Consider the following 24571-nt stretch of genomic DNA (forward strand, 5'->3'; position numbering starts at 1 on the left):
CGACGGCAATGAGCCAGCCGATCTCCTGGCGAAAGAAGCGACAGCAATGACAACCAGTCCAATAGGACCGCGATAGTTCCTCGATTTGGCCCCAAACTTAACGAGAGGAACCGAAAGAGAAAAGGAGCAGTAGAAAACGTCACTAGTAACAAGTGCCTGGGCTTCGACAGGCAAGACTCTTACTGGTAGAGTTCGACGCAAAATGGTTCAAGAAACTAGTCGCTCTTACAAAAAAAAATTTAAAGCAGTTTGCGGCATTTTATATAGGGCATTGAAGACTACGTTGTCACCTGAACAGATTATGGTACTACACCAAGGGTCTGTACTTGTACGATCAGTTTTTAATTATGTCTCCATTAATCAGGTTGAAGAAGTGATTTCTACAACGTGAATTAACCGAAAAGAAGACCACGACATTACCGATACCTTACCATTTTATATCCAATTTAACCAATGTGCATATGTGCTACACTCTAAAGTCAATAGTAGGCATAAAACTCATTGCGTTTTCTATATGAAAACCAAGGTAAGCTGGGGATCCATCACCTTCATTTTATAATTATAAAATTCGTTAAGATTTTATTTGATATGATACTGAAAATATGTGTGCTCTCACCAATACATTTCCACTTTTAGAATATTTACAAAATATGACTAAAGTTTCAGACCATTTACATTCGATCTTAAAATGTATACTATATGCAAGAATAAACACTTCATACGCCACAGACATTTTCTTACAATATTCAGAAGTTTTTGCCTTTACGACCAAACTTGAGCTTTATACGCGCTGACAAGTTCATATAACGGCAGATAACTGAATTTCTGACTTTCTATAGATACATGCGAAATGCATGCCATGCCAAAGTGTATGTGAAATATATTCATTTTGGCATGCATGAAGTAGAATGTGTGCTTAAAGTGTGTTTGCCAGCGACGCAGTAATGGCTGCGTGTAACATGTTTATATATTCACAGCCATCAACACCAATGAGGCTGTTGTGCATGTGACAACAGTTGAATATAAAGCAGCGTCAAACATATACAAACATCTACAACGTTTGCAAAGTAAAGAATATATGAAAAATATTACTCATACGCCAGGGAGCACCAAACTCATATCGACGACAACATTTGTGCTTTTACTTGCCAGGGCAGAGCGTATATTTACGAAAACGTCAATGAGGAGCTGCAAGCATCAGCCGGCAACAACAAAACCGCTAATGTGACAGTGAACAACGAGCCAGACGCAATGACAGGCGCAGCGGAAGAGCTTTTGTTGATTTAAAAAATGAAAGGAGCTGAAATGAAATAAAGTAAAAAGCCACAAACATGACCTCGTTAAATGTCTGACAAGAGTTGGCACATGTGCGCCGCGAATGCGCCTATGCAAGCGTGTAAATGTAATATTGCATGAACCCATGAGTGTGTGTGCATGTGTATGAGCGACCGCTGTCATTGGGGGCGTTGATGGTTAAATGACATTCAGTCATTCATTCACTCGGGCAAGCAGTCAAAAATACTCATACAAAGGCACAGAAAGATGCACTAACCAAACAATCAGTTCGTCAGGCCGTCAGTCAGCGAGTCAGTCAAGTGTGGAGTATTTACATGCCTCTCAACTGTCAAATTTAGCAAATTTAAATTAATTCTGGCAGTCGGCGTCTACGCACGTACTCATGAGCTTGTAACGATAATGATATACAAGCAAATATATGTATGTTTATATAAACACATATCTGCTGACGTATCATTTATCTTCAGCGACGGAAATTCGAAATAATCGAGTTAAAGAATTCTCGCTTTTGAAGCGAAAATATATTTTTGTTGGAAAAAATATTGCATTTGAGCGGAAATTAACGCGAAATCGAGTTCAGGCATGAACTTTAATAAGGCAATTGAATTTTGAATCTGTTTTCTCTCTATTGCTTTTTCTATAAAGAAGCTTGCTCTTTTACATAGATTACCGTTATTACTAAAGGAGATTGAATGCTTTTAAAATATAAATTAATCACATATGCTAGTAAGTGTGTACTACAAAAACACTTGCCGAAATAAAATGTACGGTAAAGACTTAAGTAGCTAAGGTCTCTGCCGGCCTTCTTGGATCATGGCATGGATATGGAGCATAAAGTAGTAGGCGGTCATTGAACTTTTTCACTAAAAATTCGAAACTGTATGCGATAATCACATGCATAATTCAAAGCCAACAAATTTCCTCCCTACTTGGATAACTCAATGATGTTAGGCTACTACACTGGTTCCCAGCCGTAATAGTTTTTATCCAGGGAGAGGAAGTCTATGAAATCAACTTAAACTTGTGTAACAAGTAGTGAAAGGCTAAGTTTGGGTGTAACCCAACATTTTATACTTTTTAAACTTGCAAGAATGTTATGATTTGAGGTGCATTTTTTAAAAAAATATTGCGTAAGAACTAAAACTCTACTATTCGAAGAGTAAGTACCGAATATTTGGACCACAGTACCTATAATTGACTTTTTATTGCAATTATCAATCAATGTATGGCATATATAATTGAAAAAGGGTGGTTTTTTCCTGACAATAGTATGTCTGTCTTTCCAAAATGGGTTGAATCGTGTCAATACTTGCTTTAGCACTCATATGTATATGTATCTAACGTAAGGATTTTCGAACTTCCAGCTGACGTTATACCGCATATATCGGCAACATTTGGGGTATCAATATGAAAATGGGAGATATTATTTTACTGATAACAGTGCATATTTGTGCCTAAAATAGATAAAATAGGGCAAACCTTGACCTAGTACCATATAATAAACACATAACATCTGGGTGACTTTACTCCATATGAGTGATGATGATTGGCTGCAATGAGCCTCAAAGAACATTTTATTAGCATGTGGCATATCAGTATGTAAGATTGGCTAAAATAGATTGAATCGGGTCGATACTGCTCTCAACTCCAATATGCGATACATGCGTAATAATTTTCGTTTTTCCAACTAACCTCTTGTCGAATATGTCGGTTAGTGTACAAATGTATACAGTTGAACATCCACAACTCGAACTTTTATAGATCGAACTCTTTTATTGGCAATAGAAGTCAAATTTCATACAAATTTCCTTCCATAACTCGAAGTTTTTTTTGTGGATTATGGTGATTCGAGTTAAGTTCAACTGTATACATACATAACTGTTTGGATTTCTATCCCCTGTTGGACGGTTAGCACATTAAGGTTTCCCCTGGCTTTGATTCTTGCAAGTTATTTACAATGAAAGAACCTTTGAGATACAGCCCGTCAGGGTAGACCTTCTTTCAAATTTATTTTTTTAATTTTAGATGAATCTTTCGTCTACTGACCACCGCGAGGAGACGCTTTTAGGCGGAAACCAGCTGTAAATGGCTGAATTTCCAAAAAAAAATTGATTAAGAATTCACAAAGTATTACTGAAATTCTGTTTTTTGATATGCTCCAAAATTATAATAAATTAATTTATTTATTAAATGAAAAAAAAACAAAATTTGGGAAAATTTTAATTTTTGTAGTAGCCAAAACCCCGGTAATCACTTATAAACATCTTTGCCAGATTTTATACACTTAACTCGCATATAGTCCAAAATAAGTGGTGTAAAGTTAGCCAAAGTTCGATTATATTTAATAATATGTGATAAGAATATAATATTATCAAAAAACATTTTCCCCGGATTTCAAAAATATATCTCACACATTGATCGATATTTTTGGCAAAGAGTCAATTATACGCACTAGGGTCACAAGTTCTGTATGGGGACTAGAATAATTTTTGATCGATTTTGAAAACTTTTATAACAGATATCTACAAAAATAAGTGTTAGGTATATTTTCATAAACATGTTTAAAGTTGATCCCGGCTTCGAAACATATATCCCAGATAATAAATCATACATTTCGATTAAAAACTAGAAAATAGAAGAAAAAAGTTGTTTATATGGGAGACATATGTTATAGTTGCCTGATCTTTTTTATTTTCACTGTCAATGTTAAATATATATTAGAGAAACTTTCCACAAAATTATGAACTTTTAGCTTTTAACGGGAAGGCGGACAACGAGAAAATAAAATAACTAAATAATGGGTTGAATGTAAGTACATTAGAAGTTAACCTCTAATTCAATACTTTCGCTTTTGCAAAAGTAATTCTACAATCTACTAAACTAATGGTGTTTAGACTGATGACAGAAGAAAAGTAGGCATGCTTACTTATTTTCACACAACGTTATAAAAAGTTAAAGGCGAAGGATATGACTTAGTTTGTAGGTTATGCTTAGCCTTAGAGGTTCGATAGGTCAAAACCTTTAATATATTTTCTCGATTCAGGGCATTTTTATAAAGATCTATTATCTACATACGGCTATTATTCAAATAAACCTTGAAATTTAAGAAAGTTTAAAATATTATGAATTGTCTTAAATGGCTTTTTTTCTTGGTAATAGTTTTCTTAAATTGCTCTCCATGCAAATAAATATATATTATATTTTTAATTAAAGTTTGCAACACATATAACTATATATAAACTTTGGTATCGGCCATAACTAATGATTGAAACAATAAATTAAAATACTCCTTCAAATAATATCTTTAAATTCAAATATCTTAAACAATTCATACATCACTCGAATACTTCTTTCACTTTCTTATTCGACCTTACAAGAGTCGAGCTACCTTCCTTTTTCAATTCCCCATTTACGCAGGTGAAGCAGACGAACTTCGTTCGGAGCTAATGAGATGAAATTTAATTATTTTTTAGTGGGCGAAATAGCGGTGCCACCCAGGCAAGTAAACAGCAGCAACACTTCACTCAGCATACCCGTCTTCCGGTATTTTGCTTAATGGCTTCCTTATTAGTTTATGCTTAAATTGAAAAATTGTTCATTATGACTTTTTTGTTGTTGCTGCAGGCTATTAAATTTAATGTGCGTACCCACCTTTGAAATTTCTATCTGCAAACGAGTGTCTCATATTTGCTAAGTCTGCAAAGCAAAATTTTGTTACTCATGCATTAAAATCGTGAAATCTCTGCTGGAGGAGATTTCGTAAATATTTTGCTTTTGATCCCTTTCTGATATCTTTGACTGCAATAATAAACCTATTCGCCCTTTGATCTGATGATGCTACTTAAAGACCTAGTTTTATATTGTTTGCATGAGCGCAGAATGTGTTGTTACTTCGCTTTTGTAACGGTTGTTTGTAACAGTTTCCACGACAGTTGTGGATTTAATTTAATAGTTGAGCAATAATAATTCATTTAAGTAATTTCAGTACTTTACATAAAATAGATTTCAACAAGGTCGATAAAATTTCCTTTGGTTTGGTCATCTTTAGTATGACACAAATTTTAGCTTTGCCAGGAATTGATATTTTGTGGGAAATCCAATTCCGCAAAACTCACCTCATCAGCATGCCAGGGGTAATCACAGACCTCCAGAATTCAACTTATCTTGTCACACTATCCTGTTAAATTGGTAGGACTTTATTTAATTACTATGACAAATATGAACGCCCTAAAATCAAGGTGGAGTTCTGGAGAGATACATAGTCAATAAGGAGTTCATTTGGCCGCATTGAGCCGTATAGGTGAGAACATACGTCAAAAATTGGCTAGAGTTGTGGAACAACAATTCATGGATTTTACACGATGATAATGCTTCATCGCATCGAGCCACTATTGTGACCAAATTCTAGACCAAAAACGCAATGAACACCAAAGGTCAGCCATCGTATTTACGAGATTTGGCTGCCTGTGATAATTTCTTGTTCCCCAAGCTGAAATTGCCCGTCCGTGGAACCCGTTCTCAATCGATCGAAGAGATAACGCAAAATTCGCTGAAGGAGCTGAATACCACTCCAAAAAGTGCTTAGGAAGAGTATTTGATGCCTGAAAAATCGTTGGCATAAGTGCTTGATGTCTGGCGGGGATTACTTTGAGGGCAACAAAATAAATATTGATAAATAAATATATATTTTTTGCTTATTTAGGTTTAACAGGTACTTTTTTGTTTTGTAAGTAAATAAATATTTTTTTAATTTGATTTCGTTATTAAATATTTTAATTTAAATACAAGTATCATTAGCTCTGTCTATTATAAATTGTGACATTTAAGGAAATTATTTAGAATAAAACAAGGTACGAGCTAGTGAACCAGATCATACAATATGTCGATATACAGACACAATCGGCTGCTAACAATCAAAACAACACAACGCTCGTCCAATGAAATTAGAAATTGTTAAAATGGAAAGCATTGCTAATAGAATTTATAAAAGAGAAACACTATTTTTACCTTGAATAACACGCTTAAAATTATCTAGACATTTACTTCAAATACAAATAAATTAAATAATTTTAGAATCAGTAGTTTATTGGTAAAAAAAAAACTAAAAGTCTCTCCTCCACGCTTTTGTATAGTTCTGGCGCAGTTCTTTGGTGGTGTGATATATATGTTAGCAGTTGATATTGGTAAAAATGAACTGATTGAAATCAAAACTAAACAGTTTGAATTTTAAATTTTATTAAAGCAGCACATGAAACAAGGAGGAGTGAACTTTATTACCCCCATATAAACGAACATAAAAATATATCACGAGTACTAAGCGCCGTCATCTTTTTTACGATTCTAAAAAACGGCTTCGCACTTGCTTCAAAAACCAGAGAAGCCACAGAATTTTATGGATTTTATTGCGCTCGCGGTTTTGTAATGCCATATTAAATGAGCGTGGATATTTGTTCTACAAATCTCTTGTTTTGGATTCGAGAGATACTATTCTGTTTTATTAATGTAATAAAAATATTTATTATTATTTTTTTTTTGTATATTTTGTGCCATAAAATAAATATCATAATAAAATGATGCTATTCGAAACACTTTTATTGATTTTATACAGTTTCCGCAAAATTTGTGGTGATTTGGAGGTTATAGTTACATCCCTTAAAGTATCAACGGTTGTCTGAGCAATTTATTGGCGATATTTATATGTCTTGCGGAAAAAGGAGAACAAGGAACTTTTCGTGGAGAGATTAGTTTCTATTTGCTGAATTATCAAGTAGACGACAAGACTTAAATAATATACAATTTGCCACTTTGCCATACTAAAAAAGAATTATAAATACCTCTAAAGGTGCCCAATCAAATTTTGCCGCTTTATCTTAATATTTATTTATTAAGAACACCTTCAAGGTTACAGATTTCCATAATTTGTAAGATTTCCATAATTTGTGTACCAAATTTTAGTACCCTGAGTAGGATAAAACTTTCTCACGACGTTTCTAAAACCCAAAAGTTAGAGTTAGAAACACTAAAAATATATAAAAATATTATGAGTATGACAATGACAGGGCGAGTCGCAGCTTTTGGAATATCAATCCGAAATTTCGCAAACGTCTTTTCTTCCCCAAAAAGCTGCCCATTTGTCAAAACCGCCGATATCGGACCACTATACGTAAAGTTGTCATACGAACAAAACGTTGAAATTCTTCTCCGTTTATAGAAAACCTTTGCATTTCACAAGATATTTTCTCAAAATTACAAAAAAATAAAAAAAAACTCCTTGTATAGAAAACTTTCCTATATGACGCGATATTTTCCCAAAATTTGGCAATGATTATTTTTCAAACCCACATTGCAATTTTGTGAGATATTGTTGAGATCGGTTCACTAAAATATATAGTGTCCATACAAACCAATCGATAAAAATCCAGTTTTTGCATAGAAAGCCATTATTTATTGAACTACACATCTCCCCGAAATTTGGTATGGCTTATTGCTCAAATTAATATCACAATCCTTGGTGAAGTATTCGAACGAAAATTTGATATTTTTATAGACTTTTGTCCTGCAAAATACGCATTTGTGAGAGATATTAAAGCTTAGATGCCGCCGTTGTTAACAATTTTACTTCTTAAACTTATAATTAATTTTCAAAACTTTTAAAGTTTCAGCTCTTTAATTTGTATCTCGCTTCCAGACACCTCATATATAAATATGAGTATAAATATAATTCTAAAATCGCTACCCACCGCAGCAGCATACATAACCAGCTGAGCAAACATAAATTCAGTCATAATTATGCTGTTTGAATTTCTCAGAATAATATCTTCATAACTACATACTCGTATGCATGCCAGAAAACTCACTTTCCCTGCTTATTTTAGAAATGTCACAGATTAAGTTGCAGCAATCGGAGCATATCTCTTAAACTTGCGCACTTTCGCATGTCAGCATTATGTGAAATAAATTCCGTAAGTTTATTTTCCGCCTGCACAAGTTGCCGGCTGCGCCTTTCGCATGCGAGTTCGCAAAATGTCTGTTTAATTGCTGCAAGGATATTTTTACGCATGCAAACGAGCAAGTAGGTTATGCGCTTTTGCGCTATTTATGCGCTTGTTGGATGCAACTTTGCTTGCTGCAACTTCATAAAAGTGTCTGAACAAAAACGCAAGAACAACAACAACAACAAACGCAGTGAAAGTAGCAGCGAAAGTAGCAAGTAGCAACAGACACACAGCCACCAGCAGCATATCAGCGCAGATACATACATACAAGTACATACATGTATGGGTGTGTGTGTGCATGTTGCGTGGGCTTTGTTGTTGCCAGCACAACGGACTATTGTCTGCAAAATAGTTTGTTTACTAAACAAGCGCTAGTTTGCGCTTGGCGTACGAGTATGTAAATTGCCAAAACAAGTAGTGTGTGGTAGAGCACTCATACGCCATGGCACACATGAACGGCATTGCCAAACAACCAACCGCATAATATCACCACGCATCGCTGACACTATGCCCGTTTTAAAAGCAGTTGAGCAGGCAAAACGGTATTGTGTGCGGGCGTATATGTGCGTGCGTGTGTTGCTGGAATGTGTGTGTTTTATGGCATACTAATGACTCGGCAACAACAGCGCCAACAGTGTCAAGCACGTCATCAGCCGCATGTCAGACGCGCGACTTTGATGCCTGACTTTTGACTGAACTTCCTCTGCTCAACTTCTTCACGCTCTGCGGGCAATATGGCCACCAAGTCACATGCACACACGCCCACACACACAAATGCAATAACTCTTGTTTAGCTTCCACTTAAAGTTGTCGCCGTTGCGCATGAGGCGACGTGTCGGAAAGTGGCAGGAGGTGTCTATGGTAGCAGCAGCAACAATAACAACAATATCAGCATTTGTCGCCCAACATTAAAGGTCAACAGCAGCCTCGGCGGCAACAGTGTTAACACTGACTCGGGCGATAATAAAATTCGCATTGTTCTTGTGACACAAAAAGTGGCTGCCTTTTCACTATCTACACGGCATGTAGTGTGAGCACATGCCCGCTTTGGCTTTGGCTTTGTCTTTGCTTTTCTCTCAGTTTTCAGCATTGTCTGTTTGTCACTGGCACTTAGGCGCTGTTGTGACGCCGCCGCCATCGCCGTGCTGACTTTTATTTGACAAACACTTCAATCTACATTTCTACTATCAAGTGCGAGCGTCTCTAAGCATGTATGTGTATGTGTGTGTGTCGATGTGTTTTGCGTCAATGGTTCGTGACTTTGCGAAGTGTGAAATTTATAAAGGAGCGCGGCATTGTCTGGCCTTTGCATAACTTGACTTTCGCTCCCGTTGACGGCGCTCCACAGCCACTCATTCAATGCTAATGGAGTTCTACTCGTCGCAGTTATTGCGTCCTGTTTCACTTTTACTGTTATTTTATATCGTGTGTATGCTAGCGTGAAGGCATAGTGTACTGAGATTTCGCTGTATGTGGTCCCGTTGGGATGAGTTTGAGATTGTTTTTTTTTAATCTCAATAATTTTAATCACACTTTGTTTAAAATGTCGCTTTTTGCATGAATGTTTCACTTAGTTTGAAGCACGATATTTAAAACACAAAGTGTGATGAAAATTATGGCGAGCAATAAATATGATATCCCCAAACAAAGATGTGGTGATCAAAAATTTCAAAGAAATATTGACATTTGACGAAGAGCTCTTTGTCGCAAAAAATAAAAATATCTGAAGATGTCGTAATATATCTCCAATTATTTAACATATTTTGTAATAGCACTACCTGCGTTTATCCCCATGGAGCCAGTTTGCACATAATGTTACAAAATTAACTAAATTTTTCAAATCAAGCTACCCAAAATAATAGTGACATACTTTCAGAGTTAACTGAAGCTTCAGTTTCTATCTATTTGTTCTTACTTAAGTAATATTTTTCACAAATAAATAAGTTTCTATACAACAATTTAATTTTGATCGGTCAATTCGAAGGCAGTTAAATGATAAGTGGTATGTTCTGAAAAATATGTTCAGAGAGATACCAAATTTCATAAAAATAACTTTTGAAAGTAGAAAGTTACTTATATAGGGTGATTTTTTAAGAGCTTGATAACTTTTTAAAAAAAAAAAACGCATAAAATTTGCAAAATCTCATCGGTTCTTTATTTGAAACGTTAGATTGGTTCATGACATTTACTTTTTGAAGATAATTTCATTTAAATGTTGACCGCGGCTGCGTCTTAGGTGGTCCATTCGGAAAGTCCAATTTTGGGCAACTTTTTCGAGCATTTCGGCCGGAATAGCCCGAATTTCTTCGGAAATGTTGTCTTCCAAAGCTGGAATAGTTGCTGGCTTATTTCTGTAGACTTTAGACTTGACGTAGCCCCACAAAAAATAGTCTAAAGGCGTTAAATCGCATGATCTTGGTGGCCAACTTACGGGTCCATTTCTTGAGATGAATTGTTGTCCGAAGTTTTCCCTCAAAATGGCCATAGAATCGCGAGCTGTGTGGCATGTAGCGCCATCTTGTTGAAACCACATGTCAACCAAGTTCAGTTCTTCCATTTTTGGCAACAAAAAGTTTGTTAGCATCGAACGATAGCGATCGCCATTCACCGTAACGTTGCGTCCAACAGCATCTTTGAAAAAATACGGTCCAATGATTCCACCAGCGTACAAACCACACCAAACAGTGCATTTTTCGGGATGCATGGGCAGTTCTTGAACGGCTTCTGGTTGCTCTTCACCCCAAATGCGGCAATTTTGCTTATTTACGTAGCCATTCAACCAGAAATGAGCCTCATCGCTGAACAAAATTTGTCGATAAAACACATTTCGAACCGAACACTGATTTTGGTAATAAAATTCAATGATTTGCAAGCGTTGCTCGTTAGTAAGTCTATTCATGATGAAATGTCAAAGCATACTGAGCATCTTTCTCTTTGACACCATATCTGAAATCCCTCGTGATCTGTCAAATACTAATGCATGAAAATCCTAACCTCAAAAAAATCACCCGTTACAAGGGACATGGATTTGTGCGTTTAGGTTGTATCGTAGCTATATGCAATAGCTGTTCGCTCTGAATAACTTCGTCAGATGTCATAATGTTGCCTTAGAAAATAATTCTTGCCAAATTTTGTGAACATTTTTCGCCAAAAAAAGATGTTTACACACAAAGACATGAGTTCGTTCGTTGGTTCGTTCGTCTTTGTATGGCAGCTGTATGCTATATTGGTCCGATGTCGGTGGTTTCAGCAAATGAACAGAGGAAACGGTGTTTGCAGAATTTGTATCGATATCCCGAAAATTGAGTGACTCATTAATTCTCCATTGGCGTAGTATACGTGTTTCCAAACATTCCACGCTTTCCAAAGGGTTTTATATACAAACCTTAGCAGCAACATATGTAAAGTTTGTCAATCAAAAGAAACCATAACAATTTGAAGTATAATTCTGGAAGTGTCTTTGTGGAAAAATTTCAAAACTTTGGTAGTATGAGTAACACGACTCAGTTATGGATACAATTTTATATCACAAACTACTGGGCTGATTTCAACGTTTCAAACCATTTACATATAGTTGTATGTCTTAATGGTTTAGGAAGTATTTCATGTACGACGTTCCGATCGACTTTACAGCGCTTTTTGCGTTTAATATGTAAATTTATTGAAAAGTTAAAAATTGTTTTTCAAATTGGTAGAAGGAATGAATGAATCTGTTTGATTCCTTACACCGAATGTATTGTCTTACATCCCTTGCGTTAACTGTATGATACATAAACCCCACAATATAATTTATAGTACCCAAAATAAGCTGAACATTTTTCGTTTATTATATTTTCTATGGACAGTAAATCCAAATCTGTCCGTATCGATTACTTGCGTACATATTAGATTAATGATTGATTTACTTCGGTTTAAAATGTAATATCCGATTTAGTTGGGTTTTTGTTCTAATTGAAGAAAAGCAGAATTGTTAAGTTCACCATGAGGGCCGTTGTTTTACATTTTAGGCGACGATATGTTCTATCAATTTTTTATGATGAGTTAAGTTTTTCTTCTTCTCACGGAAATTTGGAAGTGTTTGTCATCTGTTTGTGAACATTGGCAGTATCGCGTATATAGAGGCAACATCCGGTGTGGTTAACGTGGGAACAAGACGTGTGTACCTGCTCACGACAGCCTTAACCCACGGCGCTCAAAAGCACAGCAGATCAAATGAATTCGTTGATCAGCGCCCTGAAATGAAATGGCATTGTCAATACCAACTGGCAGTGTGGAATGGACACACTTACCACCTTGGTAGGGTTCGAGGCCCATCTAACAAGTCTGCCGTATTTTAGGTCCGGCACCCGGTTGCAATGTAACTCCATATTCAACTAACAAAGTGCCAACTCTTCCCGCATTTGGTTTTAACATCTGCAGGCAGACGGACGACCAGACAAACGGACATCCAGATGGGTTTGTCTAAATCGACTCAGCTTATCATGTTAATCACTTATATTTGTATGAACATACTGGGTTTTTCAATAGCAATGATATGATTTCTAAGCATCGTTTCGGCCATTTTTAATATGCCATTATCTGTATTTTTTTCATTGTATTCAGTAATGTTTACAATTTCTTCATGGAAAAAACATACACGCGAACAACGACACAAATTATTCAGTTTTATTATCAAAATAATCGTTGTGCCGTTGCAACTTTTAGTGCGCTTTTGCTATTTTATGATCGTAATCTGCTTTAGCTATTCTTTGGAATTTTAAAATTATTTCGTCCGCAGATTTTCTTTACTTAATGTTCAAGTGTTAATAAGGTAAAGGATTTTTCGAAGTAATGAAAATATTGCTGCCGTTGCTGTAACCCTCAGTTTGTCGATTCCAAGACGTTCTCAAGAATTGAGACTGTCTCAAATTACAACCTGGCAGATTTTAAGAAAGGCTTGCATTCACATAAAAATATTCTCACTCAAGAACTGAAACCATTGGACCGCCGTAAGTGTCTTGAATTTGCTGATTTTGTCTTGAACAATATGAAAACGATTTCTGTAAGAAAATCATCATCTTCGATGAGGCTCACTTTCATCTAAGTTGTGCGGTAAATAAAAAAAAGTCGATTCTGGTACGAAGAAAATTCACAAACTATTCATCTGCAACCATAACATTCACTTAAACTAACAGTTTAAGGTGGTTTTTGGTCTGATGGAATCAGCGGTCCGTACTTCCTTCGAAATGAAGCTGATGACACTGCTACTGTCAATAGATAACGCTATAAATCGGTGATAACGTACTTTTTATGGCAGCAATCGTCAATCAACTGCTATCTTGACGGCAACTGGTTCTAACATGATGGGACTACGTTGCACACAGCATGTGCAGCAATCGAATTATTGCGACAAAAATTGGAAATCCAATTATTTCAAGGAATTTGGACATTAAATGACCTTCAAGAAGTTGAAACTTAACACCATAAGATTACGTTTTGTGGCGTTATTTGCAGTCATTGGTCTTTAGCAATAAACCATACTCTCTTAAAGCGTTAGAAATCAATATTAAACATGCTTTCCTGACATACGACTTGATTTAGTGAGAAAAGTACACGAAAATGGGGTTTATCGAATTTCTTTCTGCAAAAAAAAACTCAAGAAGACCACTTGAATGATGTTGTGCTCAGAACTTAATTAAAATACATTTGAATTCATTTAAAATTTAATGTGTTTTTTTTTTTTTCAGTAAATCATATCACTCTTTTTTGAAGGCCCTGTATATGTTTTTATAATTTTTAGGATGTCTGATGTCTCTCCTTTTGTTCTTCATGGAACTACATGACCCCACTTCAACTGCGAAAGAATGATCAAAGTAAACATTGAAAAAGATGCCCGGCTTAAAGGTGTGTTAGATAGCCGCAACACCATAAGCTTCTATATGGATGGCTCACAAATGGACAAGGGAGTTGGTACGGGAACATACTGCCAGAGTTAGGCATAAAGCAACCTTTTATGTTGCCAGACCATTGCAGTATATTTTAAGCTGAGGTCTTTGCTATTGTGAAAGTCTATATGACGATCTTGACAGAAGCATGGTGAAGAATAGCAAAACCTGTTGTAACAGGCTACCTGGGTGGTAGATCGGATCTACATAAAGTTCTAATTGATACTCGATAGAAGGGACTGTCGGAACATTATGTACATATACTGGTGGTGACACACGCTCGCTGGATGGTGCTGACAGATAGAGGAGACTGCAGGTGTCTAAAGCAGAGCACCAGTGATATTATATGCTTCTCTTGTGGATTTATCAACTGAACTCCATCGGGAGTCGCAAAGGACCAACCTGGTGGCTTAGTTGCCTACCAGATGTACTTAACCTAACCTAACGTAGGTTGGAAAAAGTCAGAAATTTTCACAAGTAAATAAGTCATTTAATATATACAGGTGCTAATGGAAAATCCAAGAATTTCGCAATTTAGTTATTAATATTGAATTTTTCTAAGTAATTAGTGACCTTGCAGTAAACATGGTAACACATGTGTAATTAAAGAAATAAATTTCATATGAATTTTATACACATAAATATTAAACAACCTTTTAATTCGTACTTAAATTAAATTTTCACTTACTTGTTGCTAGAATTTTGAGCTTTTTTTGTAGTTTGTGTAACACTGATAAACTATTTCTTTGTTAATTCATATTTGAACACAACCAAAGTGTAATGCGCTGATTTATTATGCAGTAAATATTAAAATTAAACTGCGCACACTTCCGTTGACACAGATAACAATTTATGTATTTTTTATTATGTTGTACGGTATGCTATGCTGTGCTATGTTATATGCAACACAAGCGTACGCTTTCCAAATCAAACAGCACACATTTGTAAGGAAAATTTTGCCAGCTTCTAGCAGTTTTTTAGCACACTGTGATTTATGGCATTTGCATTTATATTAATTACTATTACACAACTTTCTTATGCGCCGCACAACAACACAAATGGCAATGACACTTTATGTGGCACAGCTTTTTGACTTTCTGCCATTATTTCCTTTTCATGCTAGCGATTTTTTGCGCCTTTTGCTCGGCGTGCATATTTAGGTTAACAACGCGCTGCGTTTCCCTACACAATGCTACACTTGCATGTGAGTATGGGTATAGGTATGTATATGGCAACAAAGCCCACCGGACGCTGAAAAGTATGCAACGAAATGTGCTCGCAGGCGTGACACTCAAAACTCGCACTCAAGTGCGTTTTTTATTTGTTTTTATTTGCTGTGTTTATTTGTTTTAGACATTCATATAGCTGCTGCTCGCTGCTTTACACGCCGTTACACCGCGCTGCGTGTTGTTGCTGTTGTTTTGCACACAAGTATTTGACTTTATGAATAATAAATGCGAACTTGCTTTGTTTGTGTTGCAACAACCGGAACGGCAGCACGAATATGCGATTGTGATTGTGAATGCGAATGCGAATTGTACAACTGCACTTTTTTCGCGCTGCACTGTGTAGAATTGTGCAAAAGGTTGCTTTGGTAAGCGTGCCACGCGTGACACGCAAGCGGATGCACTATTTGATTTATGTGTGCGCAAAAAGGTGTCAAGCTGTAATTGTTGTTGTTTTTTTTCTTGTTTATTATACTTTTTTAAAAACGCGCTTCTTGTTTTTCGCAATAACAGTGTTCATATTTTCATAGCATACTTTTAGGGTTTATGCTTTTTTTGTTTCCTTTTCAAGTCGCACTGCCTGCTTGCCAGCTGCCACAGGTCTTGACGTTTTAATACTAACAGATAGCGCTACAAAAACAAAAGCAAACAACGTAACACGCACGAAACGCACGAATACCGCACACGTTTACCATTTGTGGCAGAGCGTAGGTTGTAGGTAAAGGAAGAAACGGAAAAAATAAAGTAAGAACGTTTTAAAGCCGCGTCGCACAACGTTAACGCACTGACACGCAGAATTATAGCAATGTGGTATTATAGCGCTGTATGTGCCACAAACTTTATACGCCGCAAACCAACACACACACTCACGATTGAGCACACCACTGTACTGCGAATTTATTTGCACGTGCACAGGGTTTTCTACCGAAATTTGAGGTGCTTCAGACAATTTTGTCGTTCGTAAGCCACCATACACAAGCACAAACCGCACTAAGTCACTTTTGAAAATCGCTTTTGAGTAAATTTCGAAAATTTAATTTTCCATTTTTTTCACCAATTTGCCCCAAAACTGTGGGCCATTGAAAATATCAATACCGGTTTGGTTGATGCGCTTTTTAAGCGTCAAACTAACGTCGTGCGTTGACAGCCGTTGCCACTGGTCAGCTATCATCGAGTATTCACCGTAGACTAGTCCTGGTGTACGCCCGTGCAGCGCAACACATAGCACGAGTGGAAGCGAAACGTCAATGCGGGAGTATATGCGTACGTGTGGCATACATTTAGGAGGCGGCTGTCGTACGTACTTCGTGCGCGCTCGGCGCTGTGCCACAGCAAGCCTGGAGCAATCGTGCAAGCGCTGCTCTCGCATATATACGCACACCGACGAACCGACCGAAAGCAACTCGTTGATTGAGCATGAGAGCGCGGGAGCGTAAAAATCGCTCACGGCACCATATTTCAGCGGCTCAACTTGAAATGGAGTGGCCTTTGCTGGCCAAATCGCTTCAAACGTCAACGTAGTAGCAAGGAAGTCAATTAGTGGGCTCAACAACGTGCAGAGTTGTTAATGAAATTTAGCTGCTGAGGGTTTCTTACATCGGCAGTGGAGTCTCAGTTGTGTGCTCTCTCACCTAGCTGCTCTCAAATGCTCTCAAATTTGCTTAACTATATTTAACGATTGTAGGACTTTCTTCGGTAAAGCTTTTATCCTACTTTTTGGTAGGTCGTGCGCTCCTTAAGCTCCTGCTTATGTTAATGTACATATGTGCTTATGCTGTAGTTGGAGTGAGTTTGTGTGTTCGTAGAGCTTCTCGTGCGAAGCATAAACAGACCATTCAGTCGTACATTGATATAACTACAGAATTCACACACCTCTTGATAAATACATTCCCATTTTCGCAGATTTTCTATTTATAAATAATTCCGCATGTTTGTATGTGTATGAGTGTCGACAGCGCACAGCTGTTTTGCAGAGCTTTCGACTTTATGTTGCAGGAAAAAAAGTTTTCAAAGAGAATTTATTCGTCAAATTGTTTTAAAAATATAATTTTGAGCTGGAAATTCGGTTAAAAATAAGATAAGAACTATTCTTTTGTTAATAAAGCGTCAAGCAATAAAGAAAATATTGAAAGTTTGAAAATATATCAAACAATTTATCAGGAAAATCTTTGAGCACAAACTTCTGAAAGCAACAACAATTTTTTTCATTTCTCTGTGTTACATTTTAAGCAAATATTTTTTGTGTTGTGCCTCTTTTTGCCTCCTTAAAATTGCACATCTTGTACAACTCATTTTCCATCATATTCGTTCGAATTCGCCGTGATTCAGCTAACACGCAACACAAAAGCTCTTAGGGCAATTTCCATTGCTCTTAAGTTTATATGGCATGCTCTCTTTCTATAGTCTACAATTATCACAAAACTTACTATACAAATTTGCTTTGCTTATTCTCACTCTCTTCATATTTTCTTTTTTGTTTTCTGTGAGTCTCTTTGATTTTACTTCGAACTACTTACCAGCTTTGTTCATTAAGTATTTTGCTTTCGTTTACTTGTTTTGCTTTCGCCTTTTCTTCTCCTATCAGACAAAGTTGTGTATTCGCATATAAACATACGAACATATATATATATTTATACACATTTGTAAGTAGTTCGCCTTGTATCGTTTCCTTTTTCGGCAGCATTAGCTGCGTCGTCGCCGCCGCCGTTGGCGCTGCCGCTGCTTCAGTTGTCGCTGGCATTGTTTTGCTGCTTCCGGCATTTGGCAATCACATGATGACACTCTTCCTTTTACTCCGCTTACTTACAACATTCTCCCACGTTTAGTTCCAACTCAATAGCCTTTAACGAGCCCTTGCACACATACACATGTATATATTTGTATATATACACATATATAATTGCAGTTGATACCAAAGAATATGTGTGAGAATTTGCTTAGCCCACAGGACTTTCTTGTGTATCGATAGCGTTGTAACTTATTTTTGCCAATTCTTTATGGACTTATAGAGCTGTTGATGTGCCTTAACAAGTAATAATTTCTATTGGGTATTTGATATACAGTAGGTTAGTATTACTTATATTAACTTATGCTTGTTTGTATTCGAAGTATCTATGCCAGAACTAGTCTTACCAACTCATATATGGGGACTAGAGCAAGCCCTGTACCAACCCACAGTTGTATATCTTAATATAGCGCTTAGTAATGGCACTTCATAGGTTTTCGTTTAAGGGGCAGTAGGGTAATCTGATCTGTTTTTCTACATGAATCATGAAAAAATGTTGATAAATAAAAACATAATTAATTTTTTTTTTAATTTTCCTTAAGTTTATTCACATAAATTTTGTCATAACATTGTCGATAAATTATAAAAAATTATGAATCTAGTACGGACGATAGCCAGGCGCTTTATGAATATTAATAACAAAACTTAAGCAAATCGGTTGAGTAGTTCGATCGGAATCATGTCTGCCAGTTTAAAAAAGTGTGTTTTGAGAAAAACGCGTTTAAAGTGCCAGGTGTGCACTCCGAGCGCTCCGAACGTCGAGCGGTATTATTATTTTTGGGCCTTTTTCGAAACCTTCCAATGGTAAAGTGGGTTTCTACATTAATTCTAAGGGTATAAGAGAACAGAAAATATAAAAAAAATGTTTAAAAAGATTACCCTACTGACTCCTTAATGGCGTTTTGCGGGCGTGACACTGGTCCAGTTACACTCATCTACGAAATCGTCTTCTTTTTTCCCAGAGGAATACATGCACGGAGTTTAATCTTGATATCTTACTTTTTACTCAAGTTAAATCGTCTTGTCATCCTGATTCTTTATAATATATTGGGTTGTCAAAAAAGTCTTGCGGTATTTTTATTATTGAATTTTTTTTTATTGAAATTGAAATGAATTTTTGATGACTCATGCCCAGCTCTTGACCGATGCTACGGCTGCTAGTACGGCGGTCTCTTTCGACCAATTCAGCGATTTTATCGCAATTTTCGACGACAGGCCTTCCGGAGCGTGGCGCATCTTCGACCACCTCTACACCAGAACGAAAACGTTGAAACCATCGTTGTGCGGTGGAAATGGAAACTGTATCGGGTCCATAAACTACACAAATTTTATTGGCGGCTTGAGATGCATTTTTGCCTTTATCGTAGTAGAACTGTAAAATATGCCGTATTTTCTCTTTATTTTGCGCCATGTTTGCGACGCTAAAACTCACGAACAACCTAAAAGAAACGACACTTAATCAAACACGTGTTAGCGCGTGAAATGAACCTTCCAAAACGGTATAACATGACCCGATGCGACGAATGAAAGTAGAACTACGCGCTTTTAGCGCCAACTAACAAAAATACTGCAAGACTTTTTTGACAACCTAATATATCTAAATATTTTATATTATTGATGCAAACAACCGTTAGCTGAATAAAAGTGACTAATATGTTGCGAGAGTATAAAAATTGCAGTTCGCACATACGATATTAAAAGATGGCTTCCCACACCGTTAAACGCATCGTGCCAGCTGATATTTCTAGTTTCTCTTCGATCATAGTAAAGGGTTCCTTATTACTCTTTAAACAATGTACTACGAAATATTACAAAAGAACTATTTAAATAAGATAATAACAAAAAATCAAATGCTATTGTTTTAGGCTAATGAAGATGTGCTGACCTGGTGACGCGTAGTGTAAACCAAACTATCGTAACATTTTTTAATATAAGACACATTGATCGCTATATACCGATCAAGATTAGAAATCTTTACATATGTATATGAGGAAAATAAGGACTAGGGAAATTACTGACCGCATTGGTCCCAGAGACCACTTTATTATCAGCAAAAGATAATTCCCGAATGTCATTATGGGGCGAGCCTGCTTCGGAGGCTTCAAAAAATCTATACTTTCAAGAATTTTTTTTGGAAAGGAAAGAAATGTCAGATTGAAATGAAACTTTTAGGATTTATTCTTATATATTTGAAAAGTCTTCTCAAATTTTTTTATTATTATACATTAGATATTCTTCATGTTTGAAGAAATTTACGGAAGCGCCTCGAGTGTTCAATTTTTGTGTGGCGGGAGTTAACGACATAGCCTCGCTCCGGGTCACACACACACACTCACATACATCTTATCTTTTAACATACATCCTGAAAGAACTATGTAAATCGATGATTGACATGCACTATCAATCGAACAATAGAAATGGACTATTATTATAATACCAACCAAACATGTATTATCTAGAAATTCATTCTCAACATATAAACGACAAACATCTGGCAATAGAATAATCCACAGCGATAACCACCTCCGCATCTCTTCTACTCGTATAACAAACAAGTGATAGCAAGATAACGGATATCGAATTACAGCAAAGAAGTTTCAAGCAGATAACAGCAGCCGCATTTCACTAGTATAAATAGCTGTAAGATCTTATATTAAAATTAGTTCTTAAGAATTTCAATAAAGGCACGCATATCGGAGTAAAAATAAAATTGGTTTCTTTAACTCATATCGTGAAAACGATATCAACTCGGGTAAGATGCAGGTCGCAATTTTCATCTGAAAAAGAAATTTTGGAGGGAGTAAACAATGCAATTTCATGCAAACAACTATCTGATAAATACGAAGCAAATAAACACATACACACATACATAAGAAAAAATAAAAAATAGTTACAATTATTTATGGATAAAAAATAGGTGCCTCCATACAGATATACATACATTCGTAAAGAAAAAATGGCGAGTTAAATGTGCACTTTTGTAACCTGAAGCTTAAAAAAAAATTCAGCTTAATAATTGCGATTGGCGATTAAATTTTTTGTATTTTCTATTTTTTTGATGCTTAAAGGGTTAATGGTGTTAATCGGTTTGAAATTTGATGTGTGTCTTTAATGTAATTTTTTATAAGAGCATAAATGGAATTTTAAGTGGTTTAGTGGTAAAGCTAATTTCAGGTCATAATCATTTCACAGTTTTTTTTTTTTAACTAATATTGAGTAGTCGAAAAGGTCTTTTCGTATGTCTAATGAAACTTCAACTTAACTTTTCTTAAAATACGAAACGACTTTTCGCCTACCCAATATCTGTTTTGAATATTCTGAAAAAAACTCAAAAATTTAGCAAAATCGAAATTGAAATTACGACTTAGCAAAAAATTTTATTTTAACAAAAAAAAATCGTCAGTAAATGTCAAAATTCATCGAAATATAAACTTATGGCTGAGTGAACTGATTTAAGGGGCACACCTAGTGTGACAGCGTAAAAAAAGGCATTTTTTGGGATAAAAAAAAACAAAATTAGTCAATTAATCGTTTTAAAATTTTGCGGGTATATTTATACATGTTTTAAGAGTACACAAAAAAAAATTTGAAAGAAAATATTAAATATTTTTGAAATGACAATGATTGTAGCCTTCTCTGTTGATGTTGATGAAACCTAAAAACGGGCTAATAAAAAAATTAAAAATTAACAAAATGGCGGCATGTTGAAAAAAAAGTTAAATTTCACCCAAAATTATGGTCGTTTTTGGCCTGCCAAAATTCGACTTTTGATTAGATCAAAAAACTAGAGGCTAATCGTATGGAGAAGATATTTAATTATATATATAATTTATAGCGATCGGATCATTTGTCTCCGAGTAATCACTCCAGTAATTTCGAAAAATGCGGTTTCGAGAAAAACGCGTTTAAAGATAAAATGATTGTTATACTAGTACTACTACTATTACTTTTTAAATGGCTGAAACTCAAAATGAAATTTTAGTATGAGGTTAAGAGGTTTCGAAAATAGTCCGATAGCTTTGGTATAAAGTCTGCCTCAAGCTCTGAGGCAAATTAAAATTAAATTATATTCTACTATAGTATATTGTATTCTTATAAGGCCTTCAAATATTATTCGCTTCGCATTCTTAGGTTTTCTTTAAGCCTTTTGCTTCTGTAGTTGTTTACATGGAGAGTATTATCATAGGGTGACCATATTTTGTATTTGAAAAGGCATAAAACGGCAGGGGTATGTAAGAGTATGAGTGATAACTTCAAGTTAATGAAGTAGTTGTGTGGTGACTTCATCTTTCATCCAAGTTTCTTATATTAATATCTCAAAAAAGGGCCAAACAGACTTCCCAAATACAAGCTTGTACTTAATTTCTGTCTGTAAGTAGTAGAACTCATATGCTTCGGTGAAAAAATATATAGTAGCGAATGTAGAAAAAGCACTGGAGGATTCAGGCGTTGATCTCCGTAACGCAAGTAATTTCGAAAAGCAACAGGTTGAAAGCGGGACACTTTTGGCTTAATGAAGTGAAGGAAAAGTTCGTGAGATATTTTAGCGCACATATATGTATATACTCGTATAACTAAATAAAGAATTAAATTACGTAAATAATAAGTATAGTGTAAATAACAGTTAACTGAATTTATTAACTTACACAACAAACGACCATCTGCGCCCGGGAGCATGAAACAAAAGTCAAAATTGCTATGACATATGTTTGCCATGCATCAAAGTGACTTAATTAAGTGTCATGACGACCATATTGAGCCAGCTAAACGAAAATCACCAAGTGACGTGACGGCAAAAAGAACAAAGCAAGCAGCTGGCACGAAAGCTACGACGCGTGACTGCTGTCGCGCGCACACATACACATGTTCAAAAACTGATACATACGTTGCTTTGGCAAAATAATTGTAGAAAGAAAATATAATAATTGGTAGGCAGCAAAACTTCATAGCACTTAGCGTTGGACTAGCCTTTAAAGCAGCATCATATTGCTGTTTAATGCCAATGTTAATATGTTCGTATTTATGTTTGTATGTGTATTTGTGCGTTAAATTAAGTCTCAGTATATGAGGCCCCCATACATGCAGAAAATTTATTACTGACTTATTAATTTCAAGTCGCTGTGCTGAAAAAGCAGTAGCTCCCGCTCCTGGCTGCCATAAATGTGACACCAGTGCGTATGAGTTATAAGCTTCACCGAGAAATATATTTTTTTATTTTTTTTTCATTTACCTGCTCATGCGTCTTTTTATCGCCAAGTAAAAAGCATTTGATAACATAGAAAATAAAGTGTGAGACATTAAAATAAAATAGAGTTTATGAGAGCGGACATACATCTTAATTCCTTAGCAAAAAAGGAGTTTAAATCAAATTGTTTTCTAACGTTTACCTTTCATAATCAAATGCTTATACACTTGCAGCATCGTCCACAGGGTATAACAGTAATATAATCACAAATAACGAACCGATATAAGTAAAGGAGAATAAGCATGACAAACCCCACAAATTGAACATTTCTTAAAAAATCAGCCTGAAGATGGACGGCTGATACAAATTACAATGCAGTGGACCGATCCATAGCCAGAAAATAGAAAATTATTCCATACAAGACTTTGATTTGATTTCTTTGATCGTTCAGCTTGTATGGCGGCTATATGTTATGGTTGTCCGATCTGAACAATTTTGACAGGGACTATATTTATATTACCTTAGAAAATAACCCATGCCAAATTCAGTGAAGATATCTCGTCAAATGAAAAATGTCTATACAAGAACTTGATTTTGAGCAGCCAGCTTGTTTGGCAGCTTTATGTTATAGTGGTCTGATGTCAGCTATTCCTTTGGATGTTACGTACTTCACTTATTGAGAGTAAAATAATACCATCCTTTGTGAAACATTCTGTGGCTTACTTTTTTTATAGCAGGTGTAAGCCCCTTAGCCATAATTATCGATAGAGCATTATATACTATTTGGTTTCCTTTGTCCAAAGAATACGCCAAGTGTTCCTTAAGTTTTATCTAGGAGTCCAAAACTGCTCCAACATACTTCAACTGTAGCTGTGAAGTAATCTCGCACTTCCCTATGGTGCTTTCCACCTTCCTTGTGCTTTTGAGCAAGACTACCATTTTCAGCTCAGCTCTAAACTTATTGTTGTAAGTCATCATCGCATTTGATTCGGAGGTCACCCGGCCATGCTTAGCCACTGCTACCACTATGAGGTTATCCTCATAGAGGGCTTAATACCGAGCTTTACCGTAGATGTTATAGCTCTGAGTGTCCTCGTCCGTGCAAATAACAATCACCTATTTTCAAAAGAGCTCATTACAATATTTACAAGATACTGGCA

General features: G+C 35.9%; 2 protein-coding genes across 5 annotated transcripts in view; both read right to left on the reverse strand.

Moving 5' to 3' along the window:
- LOC105222359 (zwei Ig domain protein zig-8) overlaps positions 1-16679 on the reverse strand; it is a 282802-nt gene extending 266123 nt beyond the window's left edge. For 2 of the 4 annotated variants that reach the window (XM_049451726.1, XM_049451725.1), the window contains exon 1: positions 14904-16675. The gene's annotated coding sequence lies outside the window, so the exon portion shown is untranslated. Of the gene's footprint in view, positions 1-14903 lie in introns of all 4 variants that reach the window. The other 2 variants (XM_049451727.1, XM_049451728.1) reach the window with 2 other exon arrangements.
- LOC125777292 (maltase A1-like) overlaps positions 1-24571 on the reverse strand; it is a 213632-nt gene that overhangs the window by 38323 nt on the left and 150738 nt on the right. The gene's annotated exons all lie outside the window — the stretch shown is intronic.

This window comes from Bactrocera dorsalis, chromosome 3 (genome assembly GCF_023373825.1).
Source record: "Bactrocera dorsalis isolate Fly_Bdor chromosome 3, ASM2337382v1, whole genome shotgun sequence".
NCBI lineage: Eukaryota > Metazoa > Arthropoda > Insecta > Diptera > Tephritidae > Bactrocera > Bactrocera dorsalis.